The sequence below is a fragment of the Cibotium barometz genome, chromosome 64 (genome assembly GCF_041138505.1).
Source record: "Cibotium barometz isolate CiBa-2024 chromosome 64, ASM4113850v1, whole genome shotgun sequence".
Taxonomy (NCBI): Eukaryota; Viridiplantae; Streptophyta; class Polypodiopsida; order Cyatheales; family Cibotiaceae; genus Cibotium; species Cibotium barometz.
The window spans coordinates 21078912-21104586 of record NC_141109.1 but is presented as its reverse complement, the minus strand read 5'-3'; positions in this window follow the sequence as shown (position 1 = coordinate 21104586).

Sequence of the window (25675 nt, the reverse complement as noted above, 5' to 3'; positions counted from 1 at the left end):
CTGTACTACTATAGCAAGTACACTGCACAGGGACAGATGACGGTACGGACAACGGCACAACAGAGCATACGCTATGCAGAAAATGCTTGTTGCCCTTTGATTACCTCGGGGGTTTATATAACTATGGGGTACGGGTAGTACGGGCGTTGCGCAAAGCAAGGATGAAAGGACGGTGTACCAGCAAAGGCTGTAGATCAGTGGCCTGCATGGCTCTGTAAGAAAGATATGCTGTCGGTTAACAAGGAAAGGAGTGGTACGCATGTACCTTATCTGGTCTGGGACAGCATGGTGGGTGTCCAAGTAGCGGTACGTGTGGACCACATAGTGGGCGACCGTCCTTTGGTTCTTGTGCAGCTATCATACGTGTACCCAGGTAAGTGTGTACGGTCCAAATTTTGGGGCAAGGTTCCCAAATTTGGAGCGTCGGTCTTGATTTGCGTACCAGACTGCGCCCGAGAGGTAATTTTTTTTGATCCGGGAGGTTCTCCTAGTCGTTGGGGTGCAGACCATTCGTCAATCGGACACTCGGTCATGCATTTATTAAGGTTTAAAGGTCGTCGCTTTTTAACTAAAAATGACTGAAATTTGCATATAAGCTTGATTCGGTGTCCGTTTTGGATGCTGTAAAATCCTATATTAGGGTAAAATCGCGCATAAATTCCAAATTTGGGCTCAAAATTTAAAGACTCTAAGTAGAAATGACTCATTTCATAAAATCATTGATTTTTATACCATAAAAACTCATAAATTTATCTATTACAAGACATTTCTTTATTAGTGAAGATGGGTATGTTACATCCTTCCCCCCTTAAAGAAATCAAGATGACTCATCATGAATTGGGGATAATCCTTTAAGAGTGTAGCTTCATCTTCCCAAGTTGCATCCTCTTCAGGGTAATCTTCCACTGTACTAGATGTTCTACAAGAGTTCTATTTCGGAGTTGCCTTTCCCTAGAATCTATGATGCTATTGGGCAGTAATTCAAGGACTCCTTGAGTAGGTTAATGATCAAGACTGGGTACATAAGGTTTTAACAAACTTACATGAAATACATTGTGGACTTTGATATTGGCTGGGAGTTGGAGTTTGTAGGCACTTTTACCTAAAGGCTTGATAACTGTATAGGGACCACAATACCTAGGGCTGAGCTTCTTATATTTCCCAAGTGATAGAGAACTTCGTTTGGGTAGCACTCATAGAAGAACTTTGTCTCCTTCCTTGAAGATCCTTTCAGACCTCTTGGTGTCAGCATAATGCTTTTATCCATCTTGGGCAGCTTTAATATCCTTTTGGATTGCCTTGGTTTGTTCCTCCATCTCTTCGAGCATTTTCCTGGATCAGAGAAATTTAGAGGAAACAAGCATTCTTGCCCATAGAGAGTGCTTTGAATGGTGACATTCCTATGCTCTGATGATAAGATGCATTGTAGGCAAATTCTACCAGAGTTGGAGTTGGAGTTTATAGGCACTTTGAAGTGAAGTCAAAATCCCGGTCACTTACTATCCTTTTTGGGAGACCATGAAGTTTGAGGACTTCCTTGATGAATATTCTAGCAACATCAGAAGCTTTGAAGGTCTTCTTTGCTGGTATAAGGTGAGCTACTTTGGTAAGTAAGTCCACTACTACCAGAATGGAGTCATATCCTGCTTGAACAATGGGGAGACTTGTGACAAAATCCATACTAATGCACTCCCACTTCATTTGGGGAATATCCAAGGGTTGAAGTTTCCCAGGCATCTTGACCCTTTCAGCTTTGACCCTTTTAGCTTTGATCCTTTGGCATGAGAGAGACATCGCTTCAAGTACCGAAGGACATCATTTTTCAAGCCTGTCTAATGAAAGCTCCTTGTTACGACATTGAATATTTTTGCATAGCCTGGGTGTCCCGCAGTAGGACTATCATGAGCTTCATGGAGGACACCACCAAGTGCTAGACTACTGGCATCAGTAACCACTTCAAATTCCTTGGTGAAATCAGGAAGTTTCAGGACTGGGGCAAAAGTAATAATGACCTTGAGCTGATCAAAGCTGTTTTGATGGATTGGCAGCCACACTATTTTGCAATACTTCTTGAGAGAAGATCCGTCAAAGGTGCAGCTACCAAGGCATAATCTTTAATAAATATCCTATACCATCCCGTGATTCCCAAAAACCCACGAACTTCATGAACTGATTTAGGGGATGGCCACTCTAGAATATCTTTGACCTTGGCGGGAACTATTGAAATGCCATCTTTGAAGACGAAGAACCCAAGATACTCAATTTGATGAGTAAAGAAGGTACATTTGCTCTTCTTGGCATAGAGTTTGTGTCTGCGCAACAATTGCAGAACTCTACGCACATGCTCCTCATGCTCTTCCATTGATTTGGAGTAGATTAAGATGTCATCAAAGAAAACAAGCACAAATTCATCCAAGTAAGGATGGAATATATCTTGCATTAGGCGATTGAAGGTTGCAGGAGCATTGGTTAACCCGAATGAGGTTACAGTAAACTCATAGTGGTTATAACCGGTACTGAAGGCTGTCTTGGGTATATTTGCTTCCTCGACTTTGATGATCTGATAGTAACCAGATCTCAAATCTATTTTTGAGAAGACTTTGGCCCCATGAATCCTGTCAAGAAGTTCGTCGATGCGAGGGATAGCATACTTATTCTTGACAGTGACTTGATTCAGCCCTCCATAATCTATGCAGAGGCAGAGAGTTCCGTCCTTCTTTTTTTTGGAAAAGGACAGGTGCCCCCCAAGGAGAGCTACTAGGGTGTACGAATCCTTGCTCAATGAGTTGAGAAAGTTGCTCTTTAAGTTCAATGGCTTCAGGAAGGGACATTTTATAGGGCGCGTTTTTGAGACGGGTTGAGTCCCAGGGATCACCTCAATTTCATGATTCGAGGAGGCGGTAGGCCTGTAAGCTTGTCAGGGAAGATGTCAGAGAATTCTTGGAGCCAAGAGGGTTCTGTCTCCTTACTAGGTTCAATGGTTTTGTTGAGCTTGGCTGAGAAAACTTGCTGACCCTTACGTGTTCCCTTGAGAAGATGTTTTGCCTTGACTATCCTAGATTTAGGTTATGTTATGCCCTGAACGGATACTACTTGGCCATGCTCATTTTCAAAAGTGATACTCCCCTAGTGACAATGAATGCTAGCTTTGTTTGCAATTAACCAATCCATCCCAAGAATCTTTATGGATTCATGGGAAGGGGGAAGATATCTTTCCTTCACAGCCTGCTTGATGTCTTCCCACGTTTGAGAATGCTCGGTGACTCCCTTGTCACGGCACCACTGTTTCCACCAGAGTTTAGCATCTCCGATGAGGCGAAACCATGCAAGCATAGACTGATTTGCTACTCCAGTACCGGCGGCAGAGAAATAATCGTCCATCGCTTCAATCCAGACTTCAGCATCCTTCTCAATCTTTGAACCTTCTCCTTTAAAGGAGGGAGGTTGCATTTGCTTGAGCAAGAGCTTCTTCTCCTGAATATCAGTGTAAAGCGCACTCGGAAGTGGAGGGTGATCGTCCTGGCTATCATTGTAAAAACAATTTTAAGATTACAAGATATATATTTGCACAACGCTTATTCGGGAAAGTAAAACATAGAAATCATTTTATTTCTAAATATTTACAAGGACGAGTTTTATTACAAAGATCTGAGACTAATATAATTAGTCTTATTTGCCATCAAGGAAAATTCCTAAGCTTGACTATGACATAAGGGTACAGCGGTCCACATAGGTGAAATATTGGGGTTCTGCTGTAGTTTCTAAGACTCTAAAAACTGATGGTAAGGGTGGTAGACTCTGGATTGGGGTAGGTCCCAACACAGCTACTCTGTGAGCAGGTAAGACTTGCATCACTTGTTTGGTCATACACCCAGCGATCCTGAGGTATGCGAATCCCATCTATAGTCACAGAGGTGTCGGCCCTGGGGGTACCGACAAAACAAAATAAATGGATCATCTTCAACTTTTCAATCCAATGAATCATTTAAACAATCATTCAAACATCAATTCCACTTGTTTGTTTTAGTAGGATGTTTTTATTAATTGGCATTATGTTAGGTAAAACATTTATTGCAAAACAGTCCTTAAATGGCAATTCCTTGGAGCTAAGATTGGCTCTGATACCAATTATAAGGTTCCCCTCTTCTAAAAAAACACTTAAGATAGTCCACCAAGTCTTAACTTGCAAAAAATTCCCTATTAATTGACACCTTGACCATGTAGAGATTCAAGGATACGATTCATAGGTAAGACCTAGTCCTATCCCACAGGGGAGCGTGATCTTCTAAAAATCAAATCACCCATAGGGTAATTGATCATAAATTGGGTAACTACTAGACTTGATTTCTAGAGGCAACGCTTTTTTCCGAATAGAGTTGCCCAAGAACCCAATTCATTAAAGATAACAATTTCAATACAATTCATTGAATACAACACTCAATTCGTAGCTTCATACAATTTTATGTCATTATTCTAAAAGGAAAAGATACACATTTATTAACACTAATATTAAAAAAAAACTCTTCTCTAAAAGATAACCAAGCTAACTTGGCCACCATTTCCTTGAGGAGCTTGTAAAGGGAGGGTTGGGGCCGCATCGGGAGCATCTTCTCCTCTCGTTATTGTGCGCGCCTCCCGAGGTAATATTTTGACGTTTTCGAGAAGGGGCCATCTTGTAGGGCTCGCTGTCGCGATCAAAACGGTCCAATCAAATCTCAATTCTGAGATCGTTTGCTCACTGTATGAGCAAAAGATCACAGCGCAAGAACCCTCTCTTAAGGCTAAAACCTCTTCACACAAATAAGGGGGGGGGATTGTGAGATGTCCTTAACACAAAAATGTTTTGCTAAAAGGGGAGAAGGGCTGAGGGATGCTGTAAGTCTCTTCACACAGGGGGAGAAGAAGAGTTAAGGACACTGCCTCCTAGCAAGAGGGAGATGGAGGAAAATTGCCTTATTTGAAAAGTGGCAATTGAGGGGGTGTGGAGAGGGGTGGCTGTACTACTATAGCAAGTACACTGCACAGGGACAGACGACGGTACGGACAACGGCACAACAGCGCATACGCTACGCAGAAAATGCTTGTTGCCCATGGAGTACCTCGGGGGTTCATATAACTATGGGGTACGGGTAGTACGGGCGTTGCGCAAAGCAAGGATGAAAGGACGGTGTACCAGCAAAGGCTGTAGATCAGTGGCCTGCATGGCTCTGTAAGAAAGATATGCTGTCGGTTAACAGGGAAAGGAGTGGTACGCATGTACCTTATCTGGTCTGGGACAGCATGGTGGGTGTCCAAGTAGCGGTACGTGTGGACCACATAGTGGGCGACCGTCCTTTGGTTCTTGTGCAGCTATCATACGTGTACCCAGGTAAGTGTGTACGGTCCAAATTTTGGGGCAAGGTTCCCAAATTTGGAGCGTCGGTCTCGATTTGCGTACCAGACTGCGCCCGAGAGGTAATTTTTTTTGATCCGGGAGGTTCTCCTAGTCGTTGGGGTGCAGACCATTCGTCAATCGGACACTCGGTCATGCATTTATTAAGGTTTAAAGGTCGTCGCTTTTTAACTAAAAATGACTGAAATTTGCGTATAAGCTTGATTCGGTGTCCGTTTTGGATGCTGTAAAATCCTATATTAGGGTAAAATCGCGCATAAATTCCAAATTTGGGCTCAAAATTTAAAGACTCTAAGTAGAAATGACTCATTTAATAAAATCATTGATTTTTATACCATAAAAACTCATAAATTTATCTATTACAAGACATTTCTTTATTAGTGAAGATGGGTATGTTACATCCTTCCCCCCTTAAAGAAATCAAGATGACTCATCATGAATTGGGGATAATCCTTTAAGAGTGTAGCTTCATCTTCCCAAGTTGCATCCTCTTCAGGGTAATCTTTCCACTGTACTAGATGTTCTACAAGAGTTCTATTTCGGAGTTGCCTTTCCCTAGAATCTATGATGCTATTGGGCAGTAATTCAAGGACTCCTTGAGTAGGTTAATGATCAAGACTGGGTACATAAGGTTTTAACAAACTTACATGAAATACATTGTGGACTTTGATATTGGCTGGGAGTTGGAGTTTGTAGGCACTTTTACCTAAAGGCTTGATAACTGTATAGGGACCACAATACCTAGGGCTGAGCTTCTTATATTTCCCAAGTGATAGAGAACTTCGTTTGGGTAGCACTCATAGAAGAACTTTGTCTCCTTCCTTGAAGATCCTTTCAGACCTCTTGGTGTCAGCATAATGCTTTTATCCATCTTGGGCAGCTTTAATATCCTTTTGGATTGCCTTGGTTTGTTCCTCCATCTCTTCGAGCATTTTCCTGGATCAGAGAAATTTAGAGGAAACAAGCATTCTTGCCCATAGAGAGTGCTTTGAATGGTGACATTCCTATGCTCTGATGATAAGATGCATTGTAGGCAAATTCTACCAGAGTTGGAGTTGGAGTTTCTAGGCACTTTGAAGTGAAGTCAAAATCCCGGTCACTTACTATCCTTTTTGGGAGACCATGAAGTTTGAGGACTTCCTTGATGAATATTCTAGCAACATCAGAAGCTTTGAAGGTCTTCTTTGCCGGTATAAGGTGAGCTACTTTGGTAAGTAAGTCCACTACTACCAGAATGGAGTCATATCCTGCTTGAATAGTGGGGAGACTTGTGACAAAATCCATACTAATGCACTCCCACTTCATTTGGGGAATATCCAAGGGTTGAAGTTTCCCAGGCATCTTGACCCTTTCAGCTTTGACCCTTTTAGCTTTGATCCTTTGGCATGAGAGAGACATCGCTTCAAGTACCGAAGGACATCATTTTTCAAGCCTGCCTAATGAAAGCTCCTTGTTACGACATTGAATATTTTTGCATAGCCTGGGTGTCCCGCAGTAGGACTATCATGAGCTTCATGGAGGACACCACCAAGTGCTAGACTACTGGCATCAGTAACCACTTCAAATTCCTTGGTGAAATCAGGAAGTTTCAGGACTGGGGCAAAAGTAATAATGACCTTGAGCTGATCAAAGCTGTTTTGATGGATTGGCAGCCACACTATTTTGCAATACTTCTTGAGAGAAGATCCGTCAAAGGTGCAGCTACCAAGGCATAATCTTTAATAAATATCCTATACCATCCCGTGATTCCCAAAAACCCACGAACTTCATGAACTGATTTAGGGAATGGCCACTCTAGAATATCTTTGACCTTGGCGGGAACTATTGAAATGCCATCTTTGAAGACGATGAACCCAAGATACTCAATTTGATGAGTAAAGAAGGTACATTTGCTCTTCTTGGCATAGAGTTTGTGTCTGCGCAACAATTGCAGAACTCTACGCACATGCTCCTCATGCTCTTCCATTGATTTGGAGTAGATTAAGATGTCATCAAAGAAAACAAGCACAAATTCATCCAAGTAAGGATGGAATATATCTTGCATTAGGCGGTTGAAGGTTGCAGGAGCATTGGTTAACCCGAATGAGGTTACAGTAAACTCATAGTGGTTATAACCGGTACTGAAGGCTGTCTTGGGTATATCTGCTTCCTCGACTTTGATGATCTGATAGTAACCAGATCTCAAATCTATTTTTGAGAAGACTTTGGCCCCATGAAGCCTGTCAAGAAGTTCGTCGATGCGAGGGATAGCATACTTATTCTTGACAGTGACTTGATTCAGCCATCCATCATCTATGGAGAGGCAGAGAGTTCCGTCCTTCTTTTTTTTGGAAAAGGACAGGTGCCCCCCAAGGAGAGCTACTGGGGTGTACGAATCCTTGCTCAATGAGTTGGGAAAGTTGCTCTTTAAGTTCAATGGCTTCAGGAAGGGACATTTTATAGGGCGCGTTTTTGAGACGGGTTGAGTTCCAGGGATAACCTCAATTTCATGATTCGAGGAGGCGGTAGGCCTGTAAGCTTGTCAGGGAAGATGTCAAAGAATTCTTGGAGCCAAGAGGGTTCTGCCTCTTTACTAGGTTCAATGGTTTTGTTGAGCTTGGCTAAGAAAACTTGCTGACCCTTACGTGTTCCCTTGAGAAGATGTTTTGCCTTGACTACCCTAGATTTAGGTTATGTTATGCCATGAACGGATATTACTTGGCCATGCTCATTTTCAAAAGTGATACTCCCCTAGTGACAATGAATGCTAGCTTTGTTTGCAATTAACCATTCCATCCCAAGAATCTTTATGGATTCATGGGAAGGGGGAAGATATCTTTCCTTCACGGCCTGCTTGATGTCTTCCCACGTTTGAGAATGCTCGGTGACTCCCTTGTCACGGCACCACTGTTTCCACCAGAGTTTAGCATCTCTGATGAGGCGAAACCATGCAAGCATAGACTGATTTGCTACTCCAGTACCGGCGGCAGAGAAATAATCGTCCATCGCTTCAATCCAGACTTCAGCATCCTTCTCAATCTTTGAACCTTCTCCTTTAAAGGAGGGAGGTTGCATTTGCTTGAGCAAGAGCTTCTTCTCCTGAATATCAGTGTAAAGCGCACTGGGAAGTGGAGGGTGATCGTCCTGGCTATCATTGTAAAAACAATTTTAAGATTACAAGATATATATTTGCACAAAAATTATTTTGAAGAGTAAAACATAGAAATCATTTTATTTCTAAATATTTACAAGGACGAGTTTTATTACAAAGATCTGAGACTAATATAATTAGTCTTATTTGCCATCAAGGGAAATTCCTAAGCTTGACTATGACATAAGGGTACAGCGGTCCACATAGGTGAAATATTGGGGTTCTGCTGTAGTTTCTAAGACTCTAAAAACTGATGGTAAGGGTGGTAGACTTTGGATTGGGGTAGGTCCCAACACAGCTACTCTGTGAGCAGGTAAGACTTGCATCACTTGTTTGGTCATACACCCAGCGATCCTGAGGTATGCGAATCCCATCTATAGTCACAGAGGTGTCGGCCCTGGGGGTACCGACAAAACAAAATAAATGGATCATCTTCAACTTTTCAATCCAACGAATCATTTAAACAATCATTCAAACATCAATTCCACTTGTTTGTTTTAGTAGGATGTTTTTATTAATTAGCATTATGTTAGGTAAAACATTTATTGCAAAACAGTCCTTAAATGGCAATTCCTTGGAGCTAAGATTGGCTCTGATACCAATTATAAGGTTCCCCCCTTCTAAAATAGGGAAACACTTAAGATAGTCTACCAAGTCTTAACTTGCAAAAAATTTCCTATTAATCGACACCTTGACCATGTAGAGATTCAAGGATACGATTCATAGGTAAGACCTAGTCCTATCCCACAGGGGAGCGTGATCTTCTAAAAATCAAATCACCCATAGGGTAATTGATCATAAATTGGGTAACTACTAGACTTGATTTCTAGAGGCAACGCTTTTTTCCGAATAGAGTTGCCCAAGAACCCAATTCATTAAAGATAACAATTTCAATACAATTCATTGAATACAACACTCAATTCGTAGCTTCATACAATTTTATGTCATTATTCTAAAAGAAAAAGATACACATTTATTAACACTAATATTAAAAAAACTCTTCTCTAAAAGATAACCAAGCTAACTTGGCCACCATTTCCTTGAGGAGCTTGTAAAGGGAGGGTTGGGGCCGCATCGGGAGCATCTTCTCTACTCTCGTTATTGTGCGCGCCTCCCGAGGTAATATTTTGACGTTTTCGAGAAGGGGCCATCTTGTAAGGCTCGCTGTCGCGATCAAAACGGTCCGATCAGATCTCAATGCTGAGATCGTTTGCTCACCGTATGAGCAAAAGATCACAGCGCAAGAACCCTCTCTTAAGGCTAAAACCTCTTACTAAAGTCCACACAAATAAGGGGGGGGGATTGTGAGATGTCCTTAACACAAAAATGTTCTACTAAAGGGGAGAAGGGCTGAGGGATGCTGTAAGTCTCTTCACACAGGGGAAGAAGAAGAGTTAAGGACACTGCCTCCTAGCAAGAGGGAGATGGAGGAAAATTGCCTTATTTGAAAAGTGACAATTGAGGGGGTGTGGAGAGGGGTGGCTGTACTACGATAGCAAGTACACTGCACAGGGACAGACGACGGTACGGACAACGGCACAACAGAGCATACGCTACGCCGAAAATGCTTGTTGCCCATGGAGTACCTCGGCGGGGGTTTATATAACTATGGGGTACGGGTAGTACGGGCGTTGCGCAAAGCAAGGATGAAAGGACGGTGTACCAGCAAAGGCTGTAGATCAGTGGCCTGCATGGCTTTGTAAGAAAGATATGCTGTCGGTTAACAGGGAAAGGAGTGGTACGCATGTACCTTATCTGGTCTGGGGCAGCATGGTGGGTGTCCAAGTAGCGATACGTGTGGACCACATAGTGGGGGACCGTCCTTTGGTTCTTGTGCAGCTATCATACGGGTACCCAGGTAAGTGTGTACGGTCCAAATTTTGGGGCAAGGCTCCCAAATTTGGAGCGTCGGTCTCGATTTGCGTACCAAACTGCGCCCGAGAGGTAATTTTTTTTTGATCCGGGAGGTTCTCCTAGTCGTTGGGGTGTAGACCATTCGTCAATCAAACGCTCGGTCATGCATTTATTAAGGTTTAAAGGTCGTTGCTTTTTAACTAAAAATGATTGAAATGTGCGTATAAGCTTGATTCGGTGTCCGTTTTGGATGCTGTAAAATCCTATATTAGGGTAAAATCGCGCATAAATTCCAAATTTGGGCTCAAAATTTAAAGACTCTAAGTAGAAATGACTCATTTAATAAAATCATTGATTTTTATACCATAAAAACTCATAAATTTATCTATTACAAGACATTTCTTTATTAGTGAAGATGGGTATGTTACATCCTTCCCCCCTTAAAGAAATCAAGATGACTCATCATGAATTGGGGATAATCCTTTAAGAGTGTAGCTTCATCTTCCCATGTTGCATCCTCTTCAGGGTAATCTTTCCACTGTACTAGATGTTCTACGAGAGTTATATTTCGGAGTTGCCTTTCCCTAGAATCTATGATGCTATTGGGCTGTAATTCAAGGACTCCTTGAGTAGGTTAATGATCAAGACTGGGTACATAAAGTTTTAACAAACTTACATGAAATACATTGTGGACTTTGATATTGGCTGGGAGTTGGAGTTTGTAGGCACTTTTACCTAAAGGCTTGATAACTGTATAGGGACCACAATACCTAGGGCTGAGCTTCTTATATTTCCCAAGTGATAGAGAACTTCGTTTGGGTAGCACTCATAGAAGAACTTTGTCTCCTTCGTTGAAGATCCTTTCAGACCTCTTGGTGTCAGCATAATGCTTTTATCCATCTTGGGCAGCTTTAATATCCTTTTGGATTGCCTTGGTTTGTTCCTCCATCTCTTCGAGCATTTTCCTGGATCAGAGAAATTTAGAGGAAACAAGCATTCTTGCCCATAGAGAGTGCTTTGAATGGTGACATTCCTATGCTCTGATGATAAGATGCATTGTAGGCAAATTCCACCAGAGTTGGAGTTGGAGTTTATAGGCACTTTGAAGTGAAGTCAAAATCCCGGTCACTTACTATCCTTTTTGGGAGACCATGAAGTTTGAGGACTTCCTTGATGAATATTCTAGCAACATCAGAAGCTTTGAAGGTCTTCTTTGCTGGTATAAGGTGAGCTACTTTGGTAAGTAAGTCCACTACTACCAGAATGGAGTCATATCCTGCTTGAACAATGGGGAGACTTGTGACAAAATCCATACTAATGCACTCCCACTTCATTTGGGGAATATCCAAGGGTTGAAGTTTCCCAGGCATCTTGACCCTTTCAGCTTTGACCCTTTTAGCTTTGATCCTTTGGCATGAGAGAGACATCGCTTCAAGTACCGAAGGACATCATTTTTCAAGCCTGCCTAATGAAAGCTCCTTGTTACGGCATTGAATATTTTTGCATAGCCTGGGTGTCCCGCAGTAGGACTATCATGAGCTTCATGGAGGACACCACCAAGTGCTAGACTACTGGCATCAGTAACCACTTCAAATTCCTTGGTGAAATCAGGAAGTTTCAGGACTGGGGCAAAAGTAATAATGACCTTGAGCTGATCAAAGCTGTTTTGATGGATTGGCAGCCACACTATTTTGCAATACTTCTTGAGAGAAGATCCGTCAAAGGTGCAGCTACCAAGGCATAATCTTTAATAAAAATCCTATACCATCCCGTGATTCCCAAAAACCCACGACTTCATGAACTGATTTAGGGGATGGCCACTCTAGAATATCTTTGACCTTGGCGGGAACTATTGAAATGCTATCTTTGAAGACGATGAACCCAAGATACTCAATTTGATGAGTAAAGAAGGTACATTTGCTCTTCTTGGCATAGAGTTTGTGTCTGCGCAACAATTGCAGAACTCTACGCACATGCTCCTCATGCTCTTCCATTGATTTGGAGTAGATTAAGATGTCATCAAAGAAAACAAGCACAAATTCATCCAAGTAAGGATGGAATATATCTTGCATTAGGCGGTTGAAGGTTGCAGGAGCATTGGTTAACCCGAATGAGGTTACAGTAAACTCATAGTGGTTATAACCGGTACTGAAGGCTGTCTTGGGTATATCTGCTTCCTCGACTTTGATGATCTGATAGTAACCAGATCTCAAATCTATTTTTGAGAAGACTTTGGCCCCATGAAGCCTGTCAAGAAGTTCGTCGATGCGAGGGATAGCATACTTATTCTTGACAGTGACTTGATTCAGCCATCCATCATCTATGGAGAGGCAGAGAGTTCCGTCCTTCTTTTTTTTGGAAAAGGACAGGTGCCCCCCAAGGAGAGCTACTGGGGTGTACGAATCCTTGCTCAATGAGTTGAGAAAGTTGCTCTTTAAGTTCAATGGCTTCAGGAAGGGACATTTTATAGGGCGCGTTTTTGAGACGGGTTGAGTCCCAGGGATCACCTCAATTTCATGATTCGAGGAGGCGGTAGGCCTGTAAGCTTGTCAAGGAAGATGTCAGAGAATTCTTGGAGCCAAGAGGGTTCTGTCTCCTTACTAGGTTCAATGGTTTTGTTGAGCTTGGCTAAGAAAACTTGCTGACCCTTACGTGTTCCCTTGAGAAGATGTTTTGCCTTGACTACCCTAGATTTAGGTTATGTTATGCCCTGAACGGATATTACTTGGCCATGCTCATTTTCAAAAGTGATACTCCCCTAGTGACAATGAATGCTAGCTTTGTTTGCAATTAACCATTCCATCCCAAGAATCTTTATGGATTCATGGGAAGGGGGAAGATATCTTTCCTTCACGGCCTGCTTGATGTCTTCCCACGTTTGAGAATGCTCGGTGACTCCCTTGTCACGGCACCACTGTTTCCACCAGAGTTTAGCATCTCTGATGAGGCAAAACCATGCAAGCATAGACTGATTTGCTACTCCAGTACCGGCGGCAGAGAAATAATCGTCCATCGCTTCAATCCAGACTTCAGCATCCTTCTCAATCTTTGAACCTTCTCCTTTGAAGGAGGGAGGTTGCATTTGCTTGAGCAAGAGCTTCTTCTCCTGAATATCAGTGTAAAGCGCACTCGGAAGTGGAGGGTGATCGTCCTGGCTATCATTGTAAAAACAATTTTAAGATTACAAGATATATATTTGCACAACGCTTATTCGGGAAAGTAAAACATAGAAATCATTTTATTTCTAAATATTTACAAGGACGAGTTTTATTACAAAGATCTGAGACTAATATAATTAGTCTTATTTGCCATCAAGGAAAATTCCTAAGCTTGACTATGACATAAGGGTACAGCGGTCCACATAGGTGAAATATTGGGGTTCTGCTGTAGTTTCTAAGACTCTAAAAACTGATGGTAAGGGTGGTAGACTCTGGATTGGGGTAGGTCCCAACACAGCTACTCTGTGAGCAGGTAAGACTTGCATCACTTGTTTGGTCATACACCCAGTGTTAGGGGTTAACTTTACCTAAGTTGGAATATCCGAATTCTATATATGTGAATGATCCTTTTGGGTAGTTGCTTAGGAATTCGTGAGAAGGGAGAGATATGAAGAGATGTAGTTAGTTGATCATGGGAAGGCGCATAACGGATATTCAGAATTGTAGAAGATGGGGAAGCGGAAATGTAATCCCTTACATGATTATGATATCAATGAATTCTGATCATCTGTTCAGGGTTATTGTGTGTAGCGGATTTTCTGCATGATGTTTCGTATTCCGTTTTACTGTTAAGATTTTTTGCTAAAGGGAATGTCTTTGTGCTAGTGTTTGTTCTTTTATGATAATTCCATTACCAAGTATCAGGCATTTAGTGCCCAGATACACATTGGCGATCCTGCGGTGTTCGCATACTCAGCATTGTCTTGTCTTGTTGGGTATGGGGTTGTGTTGTGCTGTGCTGTTTGTGTCTCGCATGAATGTCAGATAGGGAGAGGCAAACTAGTCCCATTCATTTCACGAGGGCATAAGCCAGGAGATGTAATGTAATGTTGTATGCTTTTTGAGGGAAATGAATGGAGCAGAAGACAAAAACATATTCTCTCTCTACCTTTTTGACTGTGTGTATTCTTTTGAAAGTTGAGAGAGAATGAGGGAGTGTGTGTATTATTTATTTAACTCTTTCTAGGGTTAACACTTGGCGATTCTGCATATTTTCCATGGGTTTGGAAACCAATTTGAAGGCATGGAAGCATGGCAATGTTTGCTCTCTACATGAAGAAGAAGGTGCTGCAAATTTTCCATGGACATGGCAATGGTTGATTCACAAGAGGCCGTAATTGATTGGATCAGCAATCTGTAGTCGAATCAAAAAATCTGCTCCGAAATCTGCAATCTGCAGCAGCAGAAATCTGTTTTCCTGAATCTGCAGTCTGCAGCAACAGCAATCTGTTTTTCTGAATTTGCAGACAACATCTGAATCTGTAGCAGCCTGAATATCTGAATCTGTAAGCCTGATTGTTACAGTTATTTTCTTGACTGTCTTTATGAGTGGAGAGTACAATTTCAATGACAGTAGAAGCAATTGATGTGATTGAGGCGACGTTTAACCAATGCAAGCAAGAAGGGCTCATCATTGCTACAAATGTGAGACATGGAGAAATGCCCAAAATCAATTTATGCAAGTAAGCATACATTTTACATTTTCAAGGAGTCATACATAAAACATCAATTTGACAATGCTAAGTACAAGCCAAAGCAACCACATATTGTGCATTGTTTGGATCTCGGTATAGCACCGAGCTCTCCTTGCTATGTGCTTATGCGGTCTCGCATGGGTGTGGTGCACCTATTGCGGGCGCTAAGGCATGTTATGAGTATTTTCTAAGTGATATGATGGCTAAAATGAAGACGAAGAAGTGTGCAATTTGCTTGAAACTTGACCATATCATGGATGATTGTCAATACATTTGTGAAGATTGTTGCATGGGAGATGATTGTAAGAAGTTTTGCATGGTGGATATGTGCACAAAATTGCATAAGATCATCATGAGATTCCATAATGCATCATCATGTGAGAAGATGAGGAAAGTCAGGGAGAAGTTAGATGATTTTGAGGTTTTTCTTGAAGATGCATATGAGTATCATAAAGAGCATAAGGGTAGAAGATGTCGATCTTGTTCTAGCAAGAAGAGGGTGAAAATGTTAGAGAAAGCTTGTGTGAAATTGAGGGAGAAGTATGAGGATGATTTTCAGGATGAGAGTGATGATGATGATTGGTTTATCTACCCAATGGTGATGCCAATGATTGGTGTGAAGGAGGTGCATGAGGGTGTGAGCCAAGAGAGCCACCAAGAATCCCTAGATACCCCTAGCCCAACATTAGAGCTAGCTCATGGAGTAGTTAAAGATCATTCATCCAAACAAGAAAATGTGTATGATGAAGATGACATTGTGATGGAAGATTTTCTTCTTTGTCTTCAAGATGTTGAGTTTCATGTTGATGAGATGTTGGGAAAGAAGGTTACAAAAGAGGACCTAGAGAGCCAACAGAGCCAGGTAGTGTCCCTAGATGACCCTAATTCCACATCTACAATTCCTTATGAGTTTCTTGAAGGAAATCATGATGCACAAAGTCAGCTAGTGGAAGTGGGTAGAAGCCAAAGGAGTGAGGAAACCCTAACTATCCCCAAATCTGATTTGCATGAGGAAGAAATTATCAATGAGAAGCATGTTGTTGATGTGCTCAATGATGGGAAGTGTGGTTTTCTATTTGATGTTGTGGATGATGACCATATGGATGATTTTTTCATGATGCATGATGTTTTTGAGGTGTATGAGCGTTTTGGGCAATGCCATGATGAAGCCAAAGGGCCACATGGTCCATTATTTCTCACAAACACTGAAGAAATTCAGAAAAAAGAAGTCAGCCACAATCAGGAAGTCTTTCCTGAAATTCAGGAAGCTTATCAAATGGTGAATCTGAAATTAACTAACCAATGGAATGATCAACATAATCAAAGACAGATGCAAGGTGGGCAAATTTTTGCACAACAAGAAGTTGGAGCCTTTCAGTTTGAAGTGTTACTCAATCAAGTTTTCAGTTCAGTGAATATTTGTGGTGTTCAATTCAAACCTGAATATCCAGTGACTCAAAAATCAGTTATTTCTACCAAATCCATGATCAAGTTGGATCAGATGGTACAAAAACAGAATCAGATCAATTTCAGGTGCAATCTTGAAATTGAAAAAGAGAAGGAGATGGAAAAGATGATTCGAATCATTTCAAAGATGATTCAAACCAGTTTGAATCAGTCATTATATGCAGGAGACATAATCAGAATGGATCAGATTTGGTTAAAACTAATTCAGTTACAGGTTTTACTATATCAGTTTCTTGGTTCAGGGAGTTTTTGTCAAAGTCAGGTACTATCTGAATGTTCTGTACCTAGTTCATGGGTAATCAAGGCACAATTGATGTTCCAGATGGATCAGACGTGTCAAAAACAAAGTCAGATCAAGTCAGCTGTAGTCCGGGATATTCAACAAAGTCAGGATAGTTTTCAGTTACAAAGAGATCAATCTTTGTGTGGTCACAATGAAGGTGATCAGAATCAGATGAATCAGATTTCAGTACAAGATGATGTTGAATCAGTCAGATTTGAAGGACTAGAGATTTTCAATCATATGATGGACCTGATTTCAAATCAGAGAAAACTGAAGTTAAATCAAATGTTCCTGACAAGTTTCTCAATTCAATTGTTAATCAATGGAGGAAGAACAATGATCAAAGTGGATCAGTTTCAAATGCAACTAAAGAATATCTACCTGAATGTAATTTCTAACTCCAAAAGTCAATCTGACAGAAGGGAAGTGTTCATTCAGCTTTTATTTTATGACTACAATGATCAAAGTGAGGTGCAAGTTGCATATTTTCAAGAGAATTCAGTTAGAAGCAAGTCAGTAAATCCTGTCGAGATGAAAAAGTTTCCAATTGATTGGAAAATCAGTTTTTCAGCATTACAGAGTTTAAATAATGTCATAGAAGCAATCAGATTGATGTTCCAGTTGTCAATCTGGAGCCGGTGGAAGATTCAAAGACTAAAGATGATCCGCCGAAGCCATTGGAGCCGGTGGTGTTACCTTAGTAATTTATGCTTTTCTAGTGTTTTAGGATTTCTAGTTTAGTAGGACTTTGTTTTCAGTTTGTAGTTGTGTTTTCTTTTTGAAGCAATGTAAAGACAATGGATGGTTTGATCAGGGATTTATGGGTCTGAGTCGGGTTTTCTCGAAAACCCAACCACCGGGCTGTGCCATGTGTTAGGGGTTAACTTTACCTAAGTTGGAATATCCGAATTCTATATATGTGAATGATCCTTTTGGGTAGTTGCTTAGGAATTCGTGAGAAGGGAGAGATATGAAGAGATGTAGTTAGTTGATCATGGGAAGGCGCATAACGGATATTCAGAATTGTAGAAGATGGGGAAGCGGAAATGTAATCCCTTACATGATTATGATATCAATGAATTCTGATCATCTGTTCAGGGTTATTGTGTGTAGCGGATTTTCTGCATGATGTTTCGTATTCCGTTTTACTATTAAGATTTTTTGCTAAAGGGAATGTCTTTGTGCTAGTGTTTGTTCTTTTATGATAATTCCATTACCAAGTATCAGGCATTTAGTGCCCAGATACACCCAGCGATCCTGAGGTATGCGAATCCCATCTATAGTCACAGAGGTGTCGGCCCTGGGGGTACCGACAAAACAAAATAAATGGATCATCTTCAACTTTTCAATCCAACGAATCATTTAAACAATCATTCAAGCATCAATTCCACTTGTTTATTTTAGTAGGATGTTTTTATTAATTAGCATTATGTTAGGTAAAACATTTATTGCAAAACAGTCCTTAAATGGCAATTCCTTGGAGCTAAGATTGGCTCTGATACCAATTATAAGGTTCCCCCCTTCTAAAATAGGGAAACACTTAAGATAGTCCACCAAGTCTTAACTTGCAAAAAATTTCCTATTAATCGACACCTTGACCATGTAGAGATTCAAGGATACGATTCATAGGTAAGACCTAGTCCTATCCCACAGGGGAGCGTGATCTTCTAAAAATCAAATCACCCATAGGGTAATTGATCATAAATTGGGTAACTACTAGACTTGATTTCTAGAGGCAACGCTTTTTTCCGAATAGAGTTGCTCAAGAACCCAATTCATTAAAGATAACAATTTCAATACAATTCATTGAATACAACACTCAATTCGTAGCTTCATACAATTTTATGTCATTATTCTAAAAGGAAAAGATACACATTTATTAACACTAATATTAAAAAAAAACTCTTCTCTAAAAGATAACCAAGCTAACTTGGCCACCATTTCCTTGAGGAGCTTGTAAAGGGAGGGTTGGGGCCGCATCGGGAGCATCTTCTCCTCTCGTTATTGTGCGCGCCTCCCGAGGTAATATTTTAACGTTTTCGAGAAGGGGCCATCTTGTAGGGCTCGCTGTCGTGATCAAAACGGTCCAATCAGATCTCAATTCTGAGATCGTTTGCTCACCGTATGAGCAAAAGATCACAGCGCAAGAACCCTCTCTTAAGGCTAAAACCTCTTACTAAAGTCCACACAAATAAGGGGGGGGGATTGTGAGATGTCCTTAACACAAAAATGTTTTGCTAAAGGGGAGAAGGGCTGAGGGATGCTGTAAGTCTCTTCACACAGGGGGAGAAGAAGAGTTAAGGACACTGCCTCCTAGCAAGAGGGAGATGGAGGAAAATTGCCTTATTTGAAAAGTGGCAATTGAGGGGGTGTGGAGAGGGGTGGCTGTACTACTATAGCAAGTACACTGCACAGGGACAGACGACGGTACGGACAACGGCACAACAGAGCATACGCTACGCAGAAAATGCTTGTTGCCCATGGAGTACCTCGGGGGGGTTTATATAACTATGGGGTACGGGTAGTACGGGCGTTGCGCAAAGCAAGGATGAAAGGACGGTGTACCAGCAAAGGCTGTAGATCAGTGGCCTGCATGGCTCTGTAAGAAAGATGTGCTGTCGGTTAACAGGGAAAGGAGTGGTACGCATGTACCTTATCTGGTCTGGGGCAACATGGTGGGTGTCCAAGTAGCGGTACGTGTGGACCACATAGTGGGTGACCGTCCTTTGGTTCTTGTGCTGCTATCATACGGGTACCCAGGTAAGTGTGTATGGTCCAAATTTTGGGGCAAGGTTTCCAAATTTGGAGCGTCGGTCTCGATTTGCGTACCAGACTGCGCCCGAGAGGTTTTTTTTTTTTTGATCCGCGAGGTTCTCCTAGTCGTTGGGGTGCAGACCATTCGTCAATCGGACGCTCGGTCATGCATTTATTAAGGCACTTTTACCTAAAGGCTTGATAACTGTATAGGGACCACAATACCTAGGGCTGAGCTTCTTATATTTCCCAAGTGATAGAGAACTTCGTTTGGGTAGCACTCATAGAAGAACTTTGTCTCCTTCCTTGAAGATCCTTTCAGACCTCTTGGTGTCAGCATAATGCTTTTATCCATCTTGGGCAGCTTTAATATCCTTTTGGATTGCCTTGGTTTGTTCCTCCATCTCTTCGAGCATTTTCCTGGATCAGAGAAATTGAGGAAACAAGCATTCTTGCCCATAGAGAGTGCTTTGAATGGTGACATTCCTATGCTCTGATGATAAGATGCATTGTAGGCAAATTCTACCAGAGTTGGAGTTGGAGTTTATAGGCACTTTAAAGTGAAGTCAAAATCCCGGTCACTTACTATCCTTTTTGGGAGACCATGAAGTTTGAGGACTTCCTTGATGAATATTCTAGCAACATCAGAAGCTTTGAAGGTCTTCTTTGCTGGTATAAGGTGAGCTACTTTGGTAAGTAAGTCCACTACTACCAGAATGGAGTCATATCCTGCTTGAACAATGGGGAGACTTGTGACAAAATCCATACTAATGCACTCCCACTTCATTTGGGGAATATCCAAGGGTTGAAGTTTCCCAGGCATCTTGACCCTTTCAGCTTTGACCCTTTTAGCTTTGATCCTTTGGCATGAGAGAGACATCGCTTCAAGTACCGAAGGACATCATTTTTCAAGCCTGCCTAATGAAAGCTCCTTGTTACGGCATTGAATATTTTTGCATAGCCTGGGTGTCCCGCAGTAGGACTATCATGAGCTTCATGGAGGACACCACCAAGTGCTAGACTACTGGCATCAGTAACCACTTCAAATTCCTTGGTGAAATCAGGAAGTTTCAGGACTGGGGCAAAAGTAATAATGACCTTGAGCTGATCAAAGCTGTTTTGATGGATTGGCAGCCACACTATTTTGCAATACTTCTTGAGAGAAGATCCGTCAAAGGTGCAGCTACCAAGGCATAATCTTTAATAAAAATCCTATACCATCCCATGATTCCCAGAAACCCACGAACTTCATGAACTGATTTAGGGGATGGCCACTCTAGAATATCTTTGACCTTAGCGGGAACTATTGAAATGCCATCTTTGAAGACGATGAACCCAAGATACTCAATTTGATGAGTAAAGAAGGTACATTTGCTCTTCTTGGCATAGAGTTTGTGTCTGCACAACAATTGTAGAACTCTACGCACATGCTCCTCATGCTCTTCCATTGATTTGGAGTAGATTAAGATGTCATCAAAGAAAACAAGCACAAATTCATCCAAGTAAGGATGGAATATATCTTGTATTAGGCGGTTGAAGGTTGCAGGAGCATTGGTTAACCCGAATGAGGTTACAGTAAACTCATAGTGGTTATAACCGGTACTGAAGGCTGTCTTGGGTATATCTGCTTCCTCGACTTTGATGATCTGATAGTAACCAGATCTCAAATCTATTTTTGAGAACACTTTGGCCCCATGAAGCCTGTCAAGAAGTTCGTCGATGCGAGGGATAGCATACTTATTCTTGACAGTGACTTGATTCAGCCCTCGATAATCTATGCAAAGGCAGAGAGTTCCGTCCTTCTTTTTTTTGGAAAAGGACAAGTGCCCCCCAAGGAGAGCTACTGGGGTGTACCAATCCTTGCTCAATGAGTTGAGAAAGTTGCTCTTTAAGTTCAATGGCTTCAAGAAGGGACATTTTATAGGGCGCGTTTTTGAGACGGGTTGAGTCCCAGGGATCACCTCAATTTCATGATTCGAGGAGGCGGTAGGCCTGTAAGCTTGTCAGGGAAGATGTCAGAGAATTCTTGGAGCCAAGAGGGTTCTGTCTCCTTACTAGGTTCAATGGTTTTGTTGAGCTTGGCTAAGAAAACTTGCTAACCCTTACGTGTTCCCTTGAGAAGATGTTTTGCCTTGACTACCCTAGATTTAGGTTATGTTATGCCCTGAACGGATATTACTTGGCCATGCTCATTTTCAAAAGTGATACTCCCCTAGTGACAATGAATGCTAGCTTTGTTTGCAATTAACCAATCCATCCCAAGAATCTTTATGGATTCATGGGAAGGGGGAAGGTATCTTTCCTTCACGGCCTGCTTGATGTCTTCCCACGTTTGAGAATGCTCGGTTACTCCCTTGTCACGGCACCACTGTTTCCACCAGAGTTTAGCATCTCCGATGAGGCGAAACCATGCAAGCATAGACTGATTTGCTACTCCAGTACCGACGGCAGAGAAATAATCGTCCATCGCTTCAATCCAGACTTCAGCATCCTTCTCAATCTTTGAACCTTCTCCTTTAAAGGAGGGAGGTTGCATTTGCTTGAGCAAGAGCTTCTTCTCCTGAATATCAGTGTAAAGCGCACTGGGAAGTGGAGGGTGATCGTCCTGGCCATCATTGTAAAAACAATTTTAAGATTACAAGATATATATTTGCACAACGCTTATTTTGAAGAGTAAAACATAGAAATCATTTTATTTCTAAATATTTACAAGGACGAGTTTTATTACAAAGATCTGAGACTAATATAATTAGTCTTTTTTGCCATCAAGGGAAATTCCTAAGCTTGACTATGACATAAGGGTACAGCGGTCCACATAGGTGAAATATTGGGGTTCTGCTGTAGTTTCTAAGACTCTAAAAACTGATGGTAAGGGTGGTAGACTCTGGATTGGGGTAGGTCCCAACACAGCTACTCTGTGAGCAGGTAAGACTTGCATCACTTGTTTGGTCATACACCCAGCGATCCTGAGGTATGCGAATCCCATCTATAGTCACAGAGGAGTCGGCCCTGGGGGTACCGACAAAACAAAATAAATGGATCATCTTCAACTTTTCAATCCAACAAATCATTTAAACAATCATTCAAACATCAATTCCACTTGTTTGTTTTAGTAGGATGTTTTTATTAATTAGCATTATGTTAGGTAAAACATTTATTGCAAAACAGTCCTTAAATGGCAATTCCTTGGAGCTAAGATTGGCTCTGATACCAGTTATAAGGTTCCCCCCTTCTAAAATAGGGAAACACTTAAGATAGTCCACCAAGTCTTAACTTGCAAAAAATTTCCTATTAATCGACACCTTGACCATGTAGAGATTCAAGGATACGATTCATAGGTAAGACCTAGTCCTATCCCACAGGGGAGCGTGATCTTCTAAAAATCAAATCACCCATAGGGTAATTGATCATAAATTGGGTAACTACTAGACTTGATTTCTAGAGGCAACGCTTTTTTCCGAATAGAGTTGCCTAAGAACCCAATTCATTAAAGATAACAATTTCAATACAATTCATTGAATACAACACTCAATTCGTAGCTTCATACAATTTTATGTCATTATTCTAAAAGGAAAAGATACACATTTATTAACACTAATATTAAAAAAAACTCTTCTCTAAAAGATAACCAAGCTAACTTGGCCACCATTTCCTTGAGGAGCTTGTAAAGGGAGGGTTGGGGCCGCATCGGGAGCATCTTCTCTACTCTCGTTATTGTGCACGCCTCCCGAGGTAATATTTTGACGTTTTCGAGAAGGGGCCATCTTGTAAGGCTCGCTGTCGCGATCAAAACGGTCCGATCAGATCTCAATTCTGAGATCGTTTGCTCACCGTATGAGCAAAAGATCACAGCGCAAGAACCCTCTCTTAAGCCTAAAACCTCTTACTAAAGTCCACACAAATAAGGGGGGGGGGATTGTGAGATGTCCTTAACACAAAAATGTTCTGCTAAAGGGGAGAAGGGCTGAGGGATGCTGTAAGTCTCTTCACACAGGGGGAGAAGAAGAGTTAAGGACACTGCCTCCTAGCAAGAGGGAGATGGAGGAAAATTGCCTTATTTGAAAAGTGACAATTGAGGGGGTGTGGAGAGGGATGGCTGTACTACGATAGCAAGTACACTGCACATGGACAGACGACGGTACGGACAACGGCACAACAGAGCATACGCTACGCGGAAAATGCTTGTTGCCCATGGAGTACCTCGGCGGGGGTTTATATAACTATGGGGTACGGGTAGTACGGGCGTTGCGCAAAGCAAGGATGAAAGGACGGTGTACCAGCAAAGGCTGTAGATCAGTGGCCTGCATGGCTTTGTAAGAAAGATATGCTGTCGGTTAACAGGGAAAGGAGTGGTACGCATGTACCTTATCTGGTCTGGGGCAGCATGGTGGGTGTCCAAGTAGCGATACGTGTGGACCACATAGTGGGCGACCGTCCTTTGGTTCTTGTGCAGCTATCATACGGGTACCCAGGTAAGTGTGTACGGTCCAAATTTTGGGGCAAGGTTCCCAAATTTGGAGCGTCGGTCTCGATTTGCGTACCAGACTGCGCCCGAGAGGTAATTTTTTTTGATCCGGGAGGTTCTCCTAGTCGTTGGGGTGCAGACCATTCGTCAATCGAACGCTCGGTCATGCATTTATTAAGGTTTAAAGGTCGTCGCTTTTTAACTAAAAATGATTGAAATGTGCGTATAAGCTTGATTCGGTGTCTGTTTTGGATGCTGTAAAATCCTATATTAGGGTAAAATCGCGCATAAATTCTAAATTTGGGCTCAAAATTTAAAGACTCTAAGTAGAAATGACTCATTTAATAAAATCATTGATTTTTATACCATAAAAACTCATAAATTTATCTATTACAAGACATTTCTTTATTAGTGAAGATGGGTATGTTACATCCTTCCCCCCTTAAAGAAATCAAGATGACTCATCATGAATTGGGGATAATCCTTTAAGAGTGTAGCTTCATCTTCCCATGTTGCATCCTCTTCAGGGTAATCTTTCCACTGTACTAGATGTTCTACAAGAGTTCTATTTCGGAGTTGCCTTTCCCTAGAATCTATGATGCTATTGGGCTGTAATTCAAGGACTCCTTGAGTAGGTTAATGATCAAGACTGGGTACATAAGGTTTTAACAAACTTACATGAAATACATTGTGGACTTTGATATTGGCTGGGAGTTGGAGTTTGTAGGCACTTTTACCTAAAGGCTTGATAACTGTATAGGGACCACAATACCTAGGGCTGAGCTTCTTATATTTCCCAAGTGATAGAGAACTTCGTTTGGGTAGCACTCATAGAAGAACTTTGTCTCCTTCCTTGAAGATCCTTTCAGACCTCTTGGTGTCAGCATAATGCTTTTATCCATCTTGGGCAGCTTTAATATCCTTTTGGATTGCCTTGGTTTGTTCCTCCATCTCTTCGAGCATTTTCCTGGATCAGAGAAATTTAGAGGAAACAAGCATTCTTGCCCATAGAGAGTGCTTTGAATGGTGACATTCCTATGCTCTGATGATAAGATGCATTGTAGGCAAATTCTACCAGAGTTGGAGTTGGAGTTTATAGGCACTTTAAAGTGAAGTCAAAATCCCGGTCCCTTACTATCCTTTTTGGGAGACCATGAAGTTTGAGGACTTCCTTGATGAATATTCTAGCAACATCAGAAGCTTTGAAGGTCTTCTTTGCTGGTATAAGGTGAGCTACTTTGGTAAGTAAGTCCACTACTACCAGAATGGAGTCATATCCTGCTTGAACAATGGGGAGACTTGTGACAAAATCCATACTAATGCACTCCCACTTCATTTGGGGAATATCCAAGGGTTGAAGTTTCCCAGGCATCTTGACCCTTTCAGCTTTGACCCTTTTAGCTTTGATCCTTTGGCATGAGAGAGACATCGCTTCAAGTACCGAAGGACATCATTTTTCAAGCCTGCCTAATGAAAGCTCCTTGTTATGGCATTGAATATTTTTGCATAGCCTGGGTGTCCCGCAGTAGGACTATCATGAGCTTCATGGAGGACACCACCAAGTGCTAGACTACTGGCATCAGTAACCACTTCAAATTCCTTGGTGAAATCAGGAAGTTTCAGGACTGGGGCAAAAG